This window comes from Oncorhynchus keta, unplaced genomic scaffold, assembly GCF_023373465.1.
Source record: "Oncorhynchus keta strain PuntledgeMale-10-30-2019 unplaced genomic scaffold, Oket_V2 Un_contig_27914_pilon_pilon, whole genome shotgun sequence".
Taxonomy (NCBI): domain Eukaryota; kingdom Metazoa; phylum Chordata; class Actinopteri; order Salmoniformes; family Salmonidae; genus Oncorhynchus; species Oncorhynchus keta.
In genome coordinates, this window is record NW_026285762.1 from 1 (window position 1) to 5,450 (window position 5,450).

Genomic DNA, 5,450 nt, shown 5'->3' on the forward strand with positions numbered 1-5,450 from the left:
GTGTGTGTGTGTGACGTACGAGTGTGTGTGTGTGACGTTCGAGTGTGTGTGTGTGACGAACGAGTGTGTGTGTGTGTGTGTGTGACGTTTGAGTGTGTGTGTGTGTAACGACGAGTGTAAGCAGCAGCAGCAAGTGTGCGTCTCCTTCAGACTAAAAAGACAGAGAGAAATCTCTTTACATGACCAGGGACAGTAAACAAATCACACCAAAACCACCAATTAATATCATTACAACCAAGTCAGTCAACAATAACGTTTTGAAAACAGTTTGTTTTTTTACACTTAGTTTCAATACAACTCAACTGTTTTAAGAGAGAAGAGAGGAGAGAAGAGGGGAGAAGAAGGAGAGAAGGAGAGAAGGAGAGAAGGAGAGGAGAGAGAAGGAGAGAAGAAGGAGAGAAGAAGAAAAGGAGAGAAGAAGGAGAGAAGGAGAGAAGGAGAAAAGGAGAGAAGAGAAGGAGAGAAGGAGAGAAGGAAGAGAAGAGAAGGAGAGAGAAGGAGAAGAGAAAGGAGAGAGAGAGAGAAGGAGAGAAGAGAAGGAGAGAAGAGAAGGAGAGAAGAGAAGAAAGAGAGAGAGAGAGAAGGAGAGAAGAGAAGAAGGAGAGAAGAGAAGAAGGAGAGGGAAGGAGAGAAGGAAGGAGAGAAGGAAGGAGAGAGGGAAGGAGAGAGGGAAGGAGAGAGGAAGGAGAGAGGAAGGAGAGAGGAAGGAGAGAGGAAGGAGAGAGGAAGGAGAGAGGAAGGAGAGAGGAAGGAGAGAGGAAGGAGAGAGGAAGGAGAGAAAGCAGAGAGGAGAGGAGGAGAGAGAGAAGGAGAGAGGAGGAGAGAAGGAGAGAGGAGGAGAGAAGGGAAGGAGAGAAGGGAGAGAAGGAAGGAGAGAAGGGAGAGGAAGGAGAGAAGGGAGGAGAGAAGGAGAGAAGGGAAGAGGATAGAAGAGAACAGAAGTAGGGTGAAGAGGAGAGAATATATAGTTTACCTTTGAAAGTTGGGCCAGTGATATAGATGAAGCATGATCATCAATCTGTTTGAGACAAAAATCAGATTACTGCTCCATCTCACACACACACACACACACAAGCTAGATATCTACTGTCAAAACCGTGTTGATGGTATTAAATAGTCAGTTATAAAACGCTGGAACAGACATTGCCATAATAAACACACATCAGCAGAGACAGGCCCTCAGTCTCTCCCGGTTACCTAGGAGACAGAGACAGGCCCTCAGTCTCTCCCGGTTACCTAGGAGACAGAGACAGGCCCTCAGTCTCTCCCGGTTACCTAGGAGACAGAGACAGGCCCTCAGTCTCTCCCGGTTACCTAGGAGACAGAGACAGGCCTCTCAGTCTCTCCCGGTTACCTAGGAGACAGAGACAGGCCCTCAGTCTCTCCCGGTTACCTAGGAGACAGAGACAGGCCCTCAGTCTCTCCCGGTTACCTAGGAGACAGAGACAGGCCCTCAGTCTCTCCCGGTTACCTAGGAGACAGAGACAGGCTCCTCAGTCTCTCCCGGTTACCTAGGAGACAGAGACAGGCCCTCAGTCTCTCCCGGTTACCTAGGAGACAGAGACAGGCCCTCAGTCTCTCCCGGTTACCTAGGAGACAGAGACAGGCCCTCAGTCTCTCCCGGTTACCTAGGAGACAGAGACAGGCCCTCAGTCTCTCCCGGTTACCTAGGAGACAGAGACAGGCCCTCAGTCTCTCCCGGTTACCTAGGAGACAGAGACAGGCCCTCAGTCTCTCCCGGTTACCTAGGAGACAGAGACAGGCCCTCAGTCTCTGGTAATGAGACATGAAAAGGACCATTAAAAATGAAAAAGTCCCCAAACAACCGAATCATTTTTATTTATTTTTTACCTTCAGAACAAATGAATGATTTACAAAAAAAAGGACCAGTTCATTTCATAAAACATCCAAAAAGTCTTAGTGACATTAAATTAGGACTTTGTAAAAATATGTTTTTTAAAAGAGCACCCTCTCCTCCAGTTTCACGGGCGTCTAATCCCCCTCCCCCAGTTTCACGGGCGTCTAATCCGCCTCCCCCAGTTTCACGGGCGTCTAATCCGCCTCCCCCAGTTTCACGGGCGTCTAATCCGCCTCCCCCAGTTTCACGGGCGTCTAATCCGCCTCCCCCAGTTTCACGGGCGTCTAATCCCCCAGTTTCACGGGCGTCTAATCCGCCAGTTTCGCGGGCGTCTTGTGATTCTTCTAGAAGACAAGAACCGAGGCAGAAGTCGTACTTTAATACAGAAGGACAATTTATGTTCAACAGAACTTAAAAAAAAAAAAAATTAAGATCAGCCAATAAATATATTTATTTTAACATCCTGTGTGACTTGCTTCTTGTATAGGCGTTAGCACACATGCTAACATCCTGTGTGACTTGCTTCTTGTATAGGTGTTAGCAACATGCTAACATCCGGTGTGACTTACTTCTTGTATAGGTGTTAGCAATATGCTAACATCCTGTGTGACTTGCTTCATGAGAGGTGTGTGTGTGTGTGTGTGTGTGTGTGGGGGGGGTTATTAGTTTTACTTTTAAAATGCTAGGTATGATACAATCCTGTTCCTCTGGTTGTGTCGTCCCTCTCGGCACACGGTTGCCTCAGTTTCGGTCCGACGGCCCAAATCAAGGCAGAGTCTGGCGCTCTTCCATATCTTTTCCATTTGATTGATTAACTTTCAAACGCTCCAGAAAAATTGGCGTTATTTATACCCTTCGACCCCAGATATACACACCTCATTGAAAATCCTCTCTCTGAGCTCTACGGACAGTTCCTCAGACTTCATGGTACAGGTCCTGCTGTGACACGCACCGCCAACTGTGGTCCATATTATGGCAAGAACACAGCTCGAATAAGCCAAAGACAAAAACGACACTCCGTCGTTACTTTAAGACACTAAGGTAAGTCAATTTCAAGAACTTTGAAAGTTTCTTCAAGTGTTGTCGCACGAAAACATCAAGCGCTATGATGAAACTGTCTCTCACGAGGACCGCCACAGGAAAAGAAGACCCAGAGTTACCTCTGCTGCAGACGATAAGTTCACTAGAGTTACCAGACTCAAGATTGCAGCCCAAATCAATACAGACACATCTCAACATCAACTGTTCAGAGGAGACGACGTGAAATCAGGCCTTCATGGTCAAATTGCTGCAAAGAAACCACTACTAAAAAGGACACCAAGAAGAAGAAGAGACTTGCTTGGGCCAAGAAACACGAGAAACGGAGATTAGACCGGTAGGAATCTGTCCTTCGGTCTGATGAGTCCAAATGTGAAAATGTTGGGTTCCAACCGCCGTGTCTTTGTGAGACGTAGAGTAGGTGAACGGATGATCTCTGTGTATTTCCCACCGTGAAGCATGGAGGAGGAGGTGAACGGATGATCTCTGTGTATTTCCCACCGTGAAGCATGGAGGAGGAGGTGTGATGGTGTGGGGGTGCTTTGCTGGTGACACGGTCAGTGATTTATTTAGAATTCAAGTCAAACATAACCAGCATGGCTACCACAGCATTCTGAAGTGATAACGCCATCCCATCTAGTTTGGGCTTAGTGGGACTATTTGTTTTTCAACAGGACAATGACCCAACACACCTCCAGGCTGTGTAAGGGATAATTGACCAAGAAGGAGAGCGATGGAGTGCTGCATCAGATGACCTGGCCTCCGCAATCCCCCGACCTCAACCCAATTGAGATGGTTTGGGATGAGTTGGAACCGCAGAGTGAAGGAAAAGCAGCCAACAAGTGCTCAGCATACATAGCCCATCTGTAGATAGCCCACCCAACTACCTCATCCCCATATTGTTATTTATTTGCTCCTCTGCACCCCAGTATCTCTACCTGCACATTAATCTCCTGCACATCTATCACTCCAGTGTTTAATTGCTATATGGTAATTATTTATCCTCCATGGCCTATTAATTGCCTTACCTCCCTAATCTTACTACATTTCAACACACCGGACATAGATTGTTCTATTGTGTTATTGACATTTGTTTATTTGTAACTCTGTTGTTGTTGTTTTGTGTCAAACTACTTTGCTTTATTTTTGGCCAGGTCGCAGTTGAACTTGTTCTCAACTGTCCGACCATAAAAATAATGTGGGAACTCCTTCAAGAAAAGTGGAAAAGTATTCCAGGTGACTACCTCATGAAGCTGGTTGAGAGAATGCCAAGAGTGTGCAAAAAATCTATTAATTTTTTTGGTTACTACATGATTCCATATGTGTTAGCTGATAGTTTTAATGTCTTCACTATTATTCTACAATGTAGAAAATAAAAACCCTTGACTGAGTAGGTGTGGCCAACATTTTTTGACTGGTACTGTAGTTTCTAAAAACAGGACAACACTAGAATGGTATGACAAGACATTTCAGACACACGTGTGCGGGTGTGTGTGTGTGTGTGTGTGTGTGTGTGTGTGTGTGTGTGTGTGTGTGTGAATTCGTTACATACTCCTTTAGAGGATCCGATGGAAAAGTGACTGTGTTCTGAAGAACGATCTCCTTTGGAGGATCCGACGGGGAGGTTCTGAACGGGGAAGTGATTCGGTTCTGAAAAACGCTCACTGGAACACAGAGAGAGAGAGGAGGGAGGGAGAGAGAGAGACAGGAGGGAGAGAGAGAGAGAGAGGAGACAGAGAGAGACAGAGAGACAGAGAGAGAGACAGAGAGACAGAGAGACAGAGAGAGACAGAGAGAGACAGAGAGAGACAGAGAGAGACAGAGAGAGACAGAGAGAGACAGAGAGAGAGAGAGAGACAGAGAGAGACAGAGAGAGACAGAGAGAGACAGAGAGAGACAGAGAGACAGAGAGACAGAGAGACAGAGAGACAGAGAGACAGAGAGACAGAGAGACAGAGAGACAGAGAGACAGACAGAGAGACAGAGAGACAGAGAGAGACAGAGAGAGAGACAGAGAGAGAGACAGAGAGAGAGCAGAGAGAGAGACAGAAAGAGAGAGACAGAGAGAGAGACAGAGAAAGAGAGACAGAGAGAGAGAGAGAGACAGAGAAGAGAGAGAGACAGAGAGAGACAGAGAGAGACAGAGAGACAGAGAGCAGAGAGAGAGACAGAGAGAGACAGAGAGAGACAGAGAGAGACAGAGAGAGACAGAGAGAGACACAGAGAGACACAGAGAGACAGAGAGAGAGAGAGACAGAGAGAGAGAGAGAGAGACAGAGAGAGACAGAGAGAGAGAGACAGAGAGAGAGACAGAGAGAGAGACAGAGAGAGACAGAGAGAGAGAGAGAGAGAGAGACAGAGAGAGACAGGAGAGAGAGGACAGAGAGAGAGGAGAGAGAGAGAGACAGGAGAGAGAGGACAGAGAGAGAGAGAGGGACAGAGAGAGAGAGTTAAATTCATGTTTGTTTTCACGTCTGAAACAGTTGTCTGCTACCCCCAGACCTGTTGTGTGTCTGTTACCCCCAGACCTGTTGTGTCTGTTACCCCCAGACCT

General features: G+C 46.8%; 1 long non-coding RNA gene across 1 annotated transcript; it reads right to left on the minus strand.

Moving 5' to 3' along the window:
• Positions 1 to 110: 110 nt before the first annotated feature.
• On the minus strand, positions 111 to 4,570 carry LOC127923016 (uncharacterized). The gene is made up of 3 exons (XR_008113016.1): positions 4,449 to 4,570; positions 974 to 1,018; positions 111 to 151 (listed from the first exon to the last, which is right to left on the minus strand). It is a non-coding gene; the product is annotated as an uncharacterized LOC127923016 (long non-coding RNA).
• Between the last annotated feature and the right edge of the window lie 880 nt (positions 4,571 to 5,450).